The sequence below is a fragment of the Lepisma saccharinum genome, chromosome 29 (assembly GCF_977018435.1).
Source record: "Lepisma saccharinum chromosome 29, izLepSacc3.1, whole genome shotgun sequence".
Lineage (NCBI taxonomy): Eukaryota > Metazoa > Arthropoda > Insecta > Zygentoma > Lepismatidae > Lepisma > Lepisma saccharinum.
Genome location: NC_139257.1, coordinates 25,566,786 through 25,578,173, shown reverse-complemented (window position 1 = coordinate 25,578,173; position 11,388 = coordinate 25,566,786). Strand labels below are relative to the sequence as shown.

General features: G+C 37.7%; 1 long non-coding RNA gene across 1 annotated transcript; it reads left to right on the top strand.

Moving 5' to 3' along the window:
- The first annotated feature begins 4,751 nt into the window (after nucleotides 1-4,751).
- LOC145981212 (uncharacterized) lies at nucleotides 4,752-10,420 on the top strand. Its single transcript, XR_014440937.1, has 4 exons — nucleotides 4,752-4,846; nucleotides 9,191-9,212; nucleotides 9,907-9,924; nucleotides 10,316-10,420. It is a non-coding gene; the product is annotated as an uncharacterized LOC145981212 (long non-coding RNA).
- Nucleotides 10,421-11,388: the final 968 nt, after the last annotated feature.

The window sequence follows — 11,388 nt, the reverse complement described above, 5'->3', positions numbered from 1 at the left end:
TGATAAGTTTTTAAATTCGAAATTTGGAAATTTCTGATCTTTTCGTCGTGTCCCGTTGGAGTTCGAAATAAAAAGAGCCAACAGTATTGTATCTGATGGATTTCATCAAACAAATTTTCATAGAATGTTTACCTGAAAGTGCCAGTTTTTACTTGGCGATACAAAATGCCAGTATTTAACTGATTTGATCTTAAAATGTTTAGAGAAATAAAACAATTAATTACATAATTGAAGCATTGAACCGAATAATGCTCTATTGCACATTTCAGTGAATGCGAGAACAACGTATACAACCTGTTGTATGTTACTGCCCTATAGTAGAAATAAACATAAACGCTTAGGCAAACATAGTATCAATTTTTAGGCAACATCCGAACTTATGATTGGCCAGCTTGGATACTATAGCCGCAGGGCCGAAGCATGATTACACTGGTAACTCAGCACATTCTCAAAAGTGCCATACTCCGTTATTCGGTGGAATGCTTCAATTATCCGATCCATATCCGGTATTCCCTGAAATTTACGTTCTTGACGAAAATTTTCCTCATGTGAGATATTTGTGTCAGGTTATTCGGTGAAACGGGAATCGGCGAAATGAGATTCGGTGAAACGGGAGTAAATCCCATTAGGAACTTCATGAACATTGCTTTTTACATGACTGGAGTAAAAACATTTTTGCGCATTCAGCTCAGACAGAAGCGATTCAGTGAACTCATATGATAGGACATTAATGCATTATCCAGACACCGATATTAAATATTGAATATATGAATGCATATAAGTGTACAGTCAGCAGCAATACAAAGGTGACACAATAGATACTGAAATACATTCTTGATTGAAAGGCGTTGTGTTTTTTCCTAAATCTACGATTGAAATTGTCCTTGAAAATTTGCTATTGAACTCACTTATTGCCGTAGATTTAGACTGAGGCGCGCCCAGCATATATAGAAAAATAAGTAACGTTAGTTCAGAGCAAGAATAACTACACTACTAATGCAATATAGAAGCTAACATTAATAATGTACTAATGCAAGATACAAACTAACATTGATAGTGTAACATTTAGAAAGAATAGTTGAGCTCTTCTCCATGCTACTGAGCTACTAGAATTTCATTCAATTCAGTTATGAAATTCGATATCGATTTATCTGTCTAGAAAATGTCTGGACTCTAAACTCTTATGTATACAAAATCCATTCGAAGCGTTCAAGCTTTACTTACTTGAAGTTGTACATCTTCAAACAGTGAAACTGTTATGTGTAGTTTCAGGGTGTTCAAAAATTATCGCAGCCGATTCTTCGAATGTACTTAACTTCTGTAGAAAGAGCGATAGAGACAGAAAATTACACTAGCTATTAACTCGATGAATACTCACACAGACCATTGATACAGATGGACATTTTGCACAGCTGCTTATGATTCACATTTGTTATTACTTTAACTTGGAATGAAATCTTTCTTACACCTTAGTAACTTTTTCCGCATACCGAACCTTCATGTAGGACATAATATTCTTGTTTAATATATATTTTTTAAAATATCCATATAGAGTTAACATCCAGTGAAAATTTCATGTTTCTATCTCTCTTTGTACAAACGCTACGTAGGTTTCAAAATCTATTGCGTGACATTTTGGACAGCCTGTACTACGTGAAGTTACTTTGAGTGAATTAATAGAGGACACACCTCATACGCCTAGAGTTTGTGATAAATTTCCATTTTGTTTCATTGAACAGATTCTCACTCTTTTGGTAACAGTTATGTATCACAACTCGTACGGTTTGACATTTCAAATAAATGCAACTTGACTATTGTCTACTTACATGTCTACAAGTTTCTAAAATCATTCCAAAGATATTGCATGTTTGGAGATCTTCGCTCTATATCAATGGTTTTGAAACTGCAGGTGTGTGGAGCAGACTTCATAGCTTGAACACTCAACAGGAAAATAAATCTGAATTTGTCACTGACACTCTTATCTTTGTTTTATGTGATTTGAAATAAAATACTCCTTCGAAATCTATAATAAACTATGCAGACACACCCTACTCACTAGAAACTCCGAGGATGAGGATTTACAATAAAAAACTCCAAAATTATGCTTTACTGTTTGTTTACAAACGTAACTTTGTACTTTACTCTTTTCAGTAAATTTGGAAAAATATATATGAAAATTGGTGTTTTAAGTCCACTTTATGCACACCTCTATATGCCTTAGCCGAGTATCGAACCTAGGACCGCTTGACTACAAGGCGACGACGCTACTACTGTGCCATCGGGAGGCCCATATATATATACTTAGCATACATGTGTTTCACATTTTTTTTTTATTTTTCTGACCATTATAAAGATTGTAACCGTAAAATAAACATAGGATTCTAATGTTTATATGTTCGCAATCTTTCCACATACAGCTTCAAAGCCATTTTGTTCTATTGCAGATACACGCCTCTAACATATCAATAATGCCACACCAATCAGGCAGCCAAAAATACTCCTCAAACCCATTCGGAGGAAACATATGGTAGGGAGTACATTAGACGTTTAGGTACCACTAAAGGGTACAATGAGAGCCGCTGCTCTATCTCAACCAAAATGCATCGAGAGTTGTGCAATGCAATTTTCTACCACCTGGACCTCAACCATGTCTCGGCATAACAGGAAGACGAGAGAAGCTGCCAGGAGAACGAACATCACGCAGAACCCCATCGTGCTCAGAATGTGTGCAACTGTTAAACAATCGGTTGATGAAGAACTTCAGGTCAAGCGAAGTGGGTTTTTATACGAAAGTAAAAAAAAAGGTAAAAGGTAAAGTGCTCCCCTGTGCTTAGCACCACGCCAGTAAGGCGTATAGGGCGTGTGGGGGTAACGCCCCACACTTTCTTCATCCGGTCATGAGTAGGGGTGATGTGATCAGCATCACGCCCCTGACCGCCTTTATCCCCCAGGGTTTCCCCCAGGTAGCCATGTCATTCGACGCTGGATGGGCACCACGTTAGAAAAGTTCCTGGATTTGAACCGGCCGGGGTTCGAACCCGGGACCCTGAGCATGGTAGCCAGACGTGTTACCGACTGAGCCACCGGGGCCACTTTATAGGAAATTAGAGCAGGAAAATGTAATGGCTTTCTGAGAGACGTGGACCTTTCGAATCATTTAACAAATAGCTTTGTCCCTTGTTTAAATGAAATGGAACCACCTGCGCTGATGACTATCACGGATTATTCCTATGTCCTTTAGCAACCTTCAGAGCGACTGGTGCGAGTAGGTGTGTTGCTATGCTATTATAGTAATATCGAAATATATTGAATGAAGCCTCTCCGATGGAGCAGTGGTAACGTTCTCACTTTGAAATCAAGGGCTGCCGAGAGTGGAGGCACACGGTGGTTTGGATCCTACTCTAAACTGTAGGTATATAAAGGAGGGAACCCCCTGACAAACCCGCCTCCTCCCGCATATATTCAGGGGTATGCGCTTTATGCCCCGGTGCCTTCAAATAAAAACCAGGGCGTGAGTTTTCTCTGAATTACGGTTCCCTCGTTTATATATTCACAAAATTTATTTGAGCTTACATGTTAGTGAATACAATATGTTACAAATACAATTATTACAAATACAATTATTACAAATACAATTATTCCAGGCCTATTTTGGAAACCAGAAAGGTTATACTTTATAAACTGTAGGTCCAGTCAAGATTAGTCTAGTTGCACATAAAGTGAACTTAAACGTCAAATTGAATGGAATGAGGGAAGTGTATCCCCACACGTATAAGCCTAAAGCAGAATTGAGGTTCTTATTCTTCATTCTAGATGACCTCTACGTTTGTATCTTCGCAAAAACCACTGGTTATACCTATTCACGAACATAAAATAGTACTCTGAGACGGGTATCTTTGGAGCTTGGGAACGAAGACAAGTTAGTGACGCAAGACGGCTCCACCAATGAATACGTTAGAGGGAACGGGATTACGTAGAGGTGGAAGATAATGTAGGTATTAGCCGTCGCAGCCGCTTGTACTGTTTCGCTCTACCCATTTCCACCCCCTTCTCTTCCGATATGTGCGGTCTTGCTCCACATATTCCTGGGATAGAGTACAAATCCGAACGTTTCTATTGAAACAGATCGAAAATTGTAGGAAATGGTGTCTTAACATTAGGTGGCTTGCCCTGTGGAGAAGTGAAATATGGGGCTACTGGACGAGCGCAGGTTCAAGTCTCCTGGGGAAGCGTAACAACTTTTCTCCAGAGATTTAGGCTGGTATGGGACCAGTAGCCCCCACCACCGTAAGGAGATTGGTGAGCTATGAATGAGTATCGTGACCCAGTCTTGAAATCCTACAACGAAAGGGTGTTCGTCGTGCTGACCACACGTCACTCCGTAACTGGTTGGATAATCTTCCACCTATGCAGGTTGGAGTGAGGGCTTTACTCCTGGCCCCTACGGGCTATTGTGCCACGGGTTTATGAACGTATTTGATATTTTGCTGGTCTGCAAATTTAATATTAATATGTGAAAATCTTTTGGCAAATATTTAGGATGTGTGGGCATCGAAATTATATAATTCTTAAGTTATGTAATAGCCGTTTATATAAGCTAAATGTGCATTTGTTCCCGGTAGTCATCTACTGTGAACGCTTCCGTTCCATATGACTTTCAACACAGGAAATTTCTAGGTCATTCGTGTAGGAGTAGTATACCTATAAATACAGACTTCACGTTTGGAAACGCGTCATACATTCAACAGACATCATGGCGAAACTGCAGTTAGTTACTGCTCTTGTTCTGATGATGCTTTTTATCGCTGGAATGGGTGCAGCAGCTACAGCTAAACAAAAGAGGGATGTAAGTATAATATCGCTTTCACATTCTCAAAGGTTATTCTTAAATGTTACGTCACATTAATATTGTCTTTAAAATTCATCACAAATTGTCTCAAATCTTTGAGTTGATAATACCACAGATAAAGATATATAAGCAGATCTTCATTAAAAGGCATGAAAACAGCTGCACGGACCTCCCTGGGATCGTCCCTTCGCAATAAGCTTCGAAATAATACGTTGGGAAGTGTAGAGAGACACCACTCGAAATCTTGCTTCCAGGAAAAGACAAGAGATGGTACTGCTAAATTTCAGCAGCTCTCAAGCCTCACTTCTCTAGAACCATTGCTCTGAAGCGATGGATTCCGAGAAAACCTTCCACCTGCGAAGCCTCAGTGCTTCGACATTGAGAACTGGCCGCGAGTGAGTGGCTCTACTTTTACTAGTGGTTAGGAAACCGTAGTATGATGTACATCTATATAAAAAGTAGATTCTGGAAAATACCTGACTATTATACTCATTCCTAGCATATAAGAGGTTACTGAAGGAACAACGCTACCAAAACGAGTACTTTTTCAATGAACACTTAAGAAATTTACCACATATATTCTGTACGTAGCAACGAGATAAATCGTTTATAGATGTTTTTTGTTATCTTGAGTTTCTATTGCATTTTCGACATAAATACCACATCAATAGACATAAAAGACGTTACTGAGTGGATTCAATAATCGCAGCAATATTTCTGGACGGCAGTCTTACACCCTTTTCGAAAAACCACATGGGGACGAAATATTTTTTGTTTGTTTGTTTGAATTATTTTTGAATGACGAACAGTAACTTTCGAATACATATATCTTTATCTGTGAAAATATAACCAGTTATATTTAGAGTATTCTCGTTTTCAAGGTTTGGGATCCTGGGTAAAGCATAAATATGCCGTTTGTGTTTGACTCATCATCTGTTAGTTCAGACTTTCGCCACCCGCCTGTGCTGCACCCGCACAGTATATATAGCTCAGGTGACTGACTGCCAGATGCCAGCGGTGGAAGACCTGGACAATCTGCTGACAAGAGAGAACGCTTCAACCATATACGTACGCAGACCCTCTGATTAGGAAGGGGGCAAAAGCCTTGGCATTGTATTTTACAATTACATTCGGCGTGCAGGGCTTACTCAGGCCTATCTATCCTAGCTGAGGTTCTGAACTTGACAAGACTAAGATAAGCAAATATGCGAGCAAGAAAATATTACGCAATGTATTATTTTAAAATAAAATTTGATATCGAGGGGGACAATTGCCACTTTGTGAACCCTGCGGGTGCTATTGGGCATCAGGAAGAAATAATGCAAGAAAGACATGAAAACTAATTCCATCGTGCTTATCCTATTGTTCTGCTACTATTAGATTCTATTAGCCTTGCTTCCTTTTACTTCAATGTTTGCCCCCTAGAATTGACTTCCGTCTAAGGTTGGCCACATCCCTCCCTTACAAATCGAATGTCAACTAAAAGTATATATTTCACACGTATAATTTGATTTCAATAGTAGTAATTTACATTAATGTGATAATTTCAAATTCAAGTGGTGTTTTGTTTTGAGGGGCCAACATTATTACCGCGTAATATGTCCCATGGAAAAATGCCTTGTTCGTCCCTCCATGCGGACGTCCGTGATTGGGAAGGCATTGCCTCCCTCCCCTCCTCTTGTCCCCAGTGCAAACACTTATGGCTTCATCTCGCTGTAGACCTATGCCTGGCAGCCATATTATCACTTTCACTTTGCAGATGCAACGTTTACTAAATGGATGATATAGAACTGATTGCTAAACTGTATGTAGAAAAACTGCAAAATAGTAAATCACAAAATTTTGATATGAGTAGTAAATGTGCGCTATCCACCGGATGTTTACATTTCTGTACTTCCTTGGCGCGGGCGAAAACTTTACTTCCGGTTTTCAATTGAATAACATGGAGTTCGAAAATCAGAATTGTCTAACGCACATGTGTTTACTATATTTAAGATTGAAACTAACTGTTTATAATCATTCAGAATTCCAAAAATTATAATCTTATTATTTAATGTAATCAATATATACTTTATAATAAAATTTTTACTAACTTCTAAAGTCTTTTTCTTGAAAGGCAATTGAAAAGGTTAATAATAAAATAACAATAACTGTGCATTTCAGTACTGTAATTGTTGTACTGGATATGCACTCTAATATAATTATCAAGTAAGTAAATAATAATAAATTTAGAATACAACATGTTAATTTCATTAGTTTAGTAATTATTTATTGTATAACATTTATAACAGTTGTAATTATTATTATTTCTACTATTATACTTTTATTACTGGCCTTTACCCCCTACAAAAATTTCTGAATACGCTCTCTCTAAGCCATGAAATAAAAATAAAAGGGCATACATTTTACTATTGTAAAATTGAAGTATTTCAATGTTTATAACTAATGTCAGCTTTATTTCAACCTGCAGAAATCTTAACACGAAACTGTTGGTAGAAGATCAATATTGTCTTGGAAAATACTACTATTTTTCCGTAAATTTTCATCCAAACGATCCGTGAAAATGTCAATCTTTTCTAGGTTCCTAGTTTCTCTGTATCACTCAAAAATTTCAAGTCATCCATTTTGTATCCCATCTTTTATAAGAAAATAAGCTCGGTAACGATCTGTATTTCACTTATTTACATTGGAAAATTATCTAAACCGAAAGTTATTTCCGCGCCACCTATAATCAAATTGTCTGATCGATTATCTTTTGTTTACTCACTGGGTGGCTTCGGTGGCTCAGTCGGTAAAGCGTCTGAGTACCATGCTAAAGGTCCCGGGTTCGATCCCCGGCCGATTCAAATCCGGGAACTTTTCTAACGATGGGAGCGGCCCCGCCGCCTACCCAGCGTCGAATAAACTGGGTACCTGGGGGAAACCCTGGGGGGTAAAGGCGGTCAGGGGCGTGATGCTGATCACATCATCCCCACTCACGTTACCCCTATACCCCTTATACGCCTTCATGGCGTGGTCCTATGCACAGGGGAGCACTTTACCTTTTTTTACCTTTACTCACGAATAACCCTCATAGGTGGAAATCGTTGTGATGTTTGGTTGTCGTCTGCCTTCTGCTTCCGTGCTGTGCGCCTGCGCCACAGAGCGGGAAGGGTGACACATGGCATGAAAAGTGGCAACAGCACTGCCTTGTAGATTTGGACGACAATGAAAAGGACGGGATAGAACGGAACGGAGCGCTTGCCAATTCGGACACTGCCATGTTTCCGGACAAAGGGTCCAAGAACCAAGCAGCGAGGTGAAGGAGAATAATGATAAGATAAGAGCAACAGTAGCAGATAAGCTACACCCGTTTGGTGTTTCAAGTACGCCATCTTGAAATGCATTACCACACTCGATATGTAGATGGTAATGGAAAAGCTACGAATGATAGCATCACCGCCAAAACACTTCTGAGTGGCCCCATTCTCTCTTCTCCTTCTAAACCACTCACTGATTTTTTTTGTCAAATTTATTTCAGGTGATGCCTTTAAAATATTTACCGAATGCACTTAAATGCAATATCTGCTTCTTCATTTTCTTTAATTTAAGGTCGCTTTTATGCAACTTTTGACTAATCACGACAATGAGGACGAGTGACGAAGGGATCCTAACAGACAACACTGATGCCCAGGCCGGGATTCGAACCCGTAACTTGGCCACGATGGTCGTCATTTATATGCTTATTGCTTCAAAGAAAGTATAAACACTTCAGCTCTGAAACTTGATTTCGTTTTGACCCTACTTTAAAAAGTTCCATGCAGGCGATCATGTCTGTTTCAAATATAATTTCCATAACATATATTATTATATCTCGGCGGCAGCAGTCCGCCTGGGCATGGGTGTTTGTGAGTGTGCATTCATCATATCATCACTCATTCCAATCTTCGTAAATAGCTAACAGTGGCAAAAAAGCGAAGTAAAACAAACTAAATCAACCAATGAATCAATTAAATCAAAATTATTATTATATCTGAAACACAATAATTCATGAACTCCAACAGTGAAACACCATGTGTAACAATAGATCATCAACAACATTTGTTGGATGATGTAGGTTTAATTTCAACGCAACAATTCCGTGTTACTTGCTGTAACGCACCAACATTTACTTTCATTATATAAACATGCAATGCATGTACATAACCAGACATGATACACTGAAATCTGTCCGAGTTATGTCGATCTGATAATGCATTAATTCTACTTTATTTCCTAAGCTTTTCATTGTGTGTTAAATACTTAGTTGTATTATAAAATATGCTACGTAGACTTAACTAATTTCAGTATTAAATGTTACAGCCGATCGAAAAGGAACTGGCAGGTAACTATTATTTAAAAATACTTAGTGTAACATATTTCTTAAGATCATAATTTCGTTCAGTATATGATAAGTTATTATATTTACTACGAAGTTCAAAATATACGTATATTTGATATGCTTAATGGTGCCCTGCCTGGTGAATGGACATTGCACTGCAAGTCCAGCCCTATGTCAACAGAAATTTTATGTTCAACAAACTTTAATGTTAAATTTCGTATCTTACGTTGTTATCAAACACTTCTACTCTAATCCAAAAATGAGTTTCAAATTCACGAGCAAAAATGAGCGCCTCTACCACGAAAGTCTCTTCAAGACTTATAGAAGAACTATATGTTATAAACTTTATCTCAAAATTGCGTAAGAATTAGTTGGAACATTGATGTAATATTTCCACGGAACATTTGCACTTTTCTTTTCCTTTCTGGGGTTCCAGAGAGCACATGTTCTTAAGCCAATAGGTGGATTCTTATTTCAGATTTTCTTTCAGAATGTGGATAGAATTTCCCATTGTTGTTCACTAGCGACCATCCTATCGGAAATTTCGGTTAGCTTCGGGACTCATAATGAATGTTACATTTCATGTTATTTCTATGCATTGCGATCTTCAGGATAGGCTAAAAGTGGCATAAAATTCAAATTATAAGACCAAATGTTGGTAGTTTATTTACACTAAGAAAACTTAATATCTTTTCAGGTCTTTACACAGTTTAAGGTAAGTGTTCTTATGTTAGACAGCATAGACTATTTGATGCAAAAATTGTGTATCACAAGTTGAAATACGTGGAAGGTGCGTTTCTTTAATGCGTAATTTCTAACAAGCTTATTTTAAGAAATCACGTAAATTTATTAAAACTGAAATTATTTGAAACTTTTTTTCAAAATTTACCAACTATGATATCAACAATTTATATAAAATTTGAGCGAAAAACCTCTGATATTGAGTTTGGAAGAAGTAATTTATAGAATTCGTGCAATAACATAATTTGAGATTGATGCAAAATGGATTGTACACTGATTGTAAGGTTAATTCGGTGCCTCTAATGACTAACGAAAATGATACAATTTGAATTTTTTATAACAACATTTCTCTAATTGTATTTTAGGTGAATCCGTAAAGGAATATCATCTGATGAAAAAATGGACCACTTCAATGCAGCATTAGTACTATTTCTATATTATTTACCTCACCGTTAGAATGTATTCCTTATCACTGCAATAAAAGCATTTAGGTGCAAACATTTCATATTTCCTTAATTTGAAACATACACGTATACAATACTGGGCGTCCAACTCAAAAGATACCTGGCTCAAATACATTTGTCTATGAGGCAAATGACGGCTACATTGCAACAGGAAATTGGAATAGTTTATTGTTTATTTTTTTTTTAATTCGAGACGAGACTAGCGAAAGCCTGGTCTTCTCCCGAAAGTAAAAAAAAAAAAATAATAATTTAATCATTTGCAATTACTCATTTATTCGGAAAAACGTTTTCCTTGGAAACACAGACCAGCTTCTATATTTATGTGCAAGGAAGGTAATCAGGATGGTGATTGAATACCTAATCTTATTCTTAATAATCTTTCGAAACCCAGCGTTACCTCCCATTTTTCAATTCTTTCAATGTTAATAATTTTATGTTGTGATAGTAGTACAGGCACAACGCTATGCGGATGTTTGCGTTAAAGATTAGTAATAGAGAACTGTCCTCGATAAGTTCTTTGAACGGGTAGCTTATGAAAATTATTACAAACGTACGAAGAAAATCGTGGTATTTGTTTGCGTCAATATTGATAAAATTTAATTTGTTTATCCATTAAAAGTTGAAATGCTTTTAACGTCTTTCGAAGAGAAACGACTACTATCACCCGTAGGACACAGTTACACGGTGATGTCCCAACTCAGGAACTATAAGGAAAGTTCCCAATTCATTAACCGATATTTTCACACGGAATGTTCCCATTTCAGGAACCGATATTTTCACGTGGAATGTTCCCAATTCAGGAACCGATATACTCACGTGAAATGTTCCCAACTCAGGAACAGCTGCCCCGGAAGGGAAGAAGGAGAGGTAAGGGTCGGTTTCTGAGAGATTCTAATCGTTACTGCACGCTTCCCTGAAATACTTCGTTCATACAGTACAGGGTGTTCATGAATTCCCGGTACGATTACAAAAAC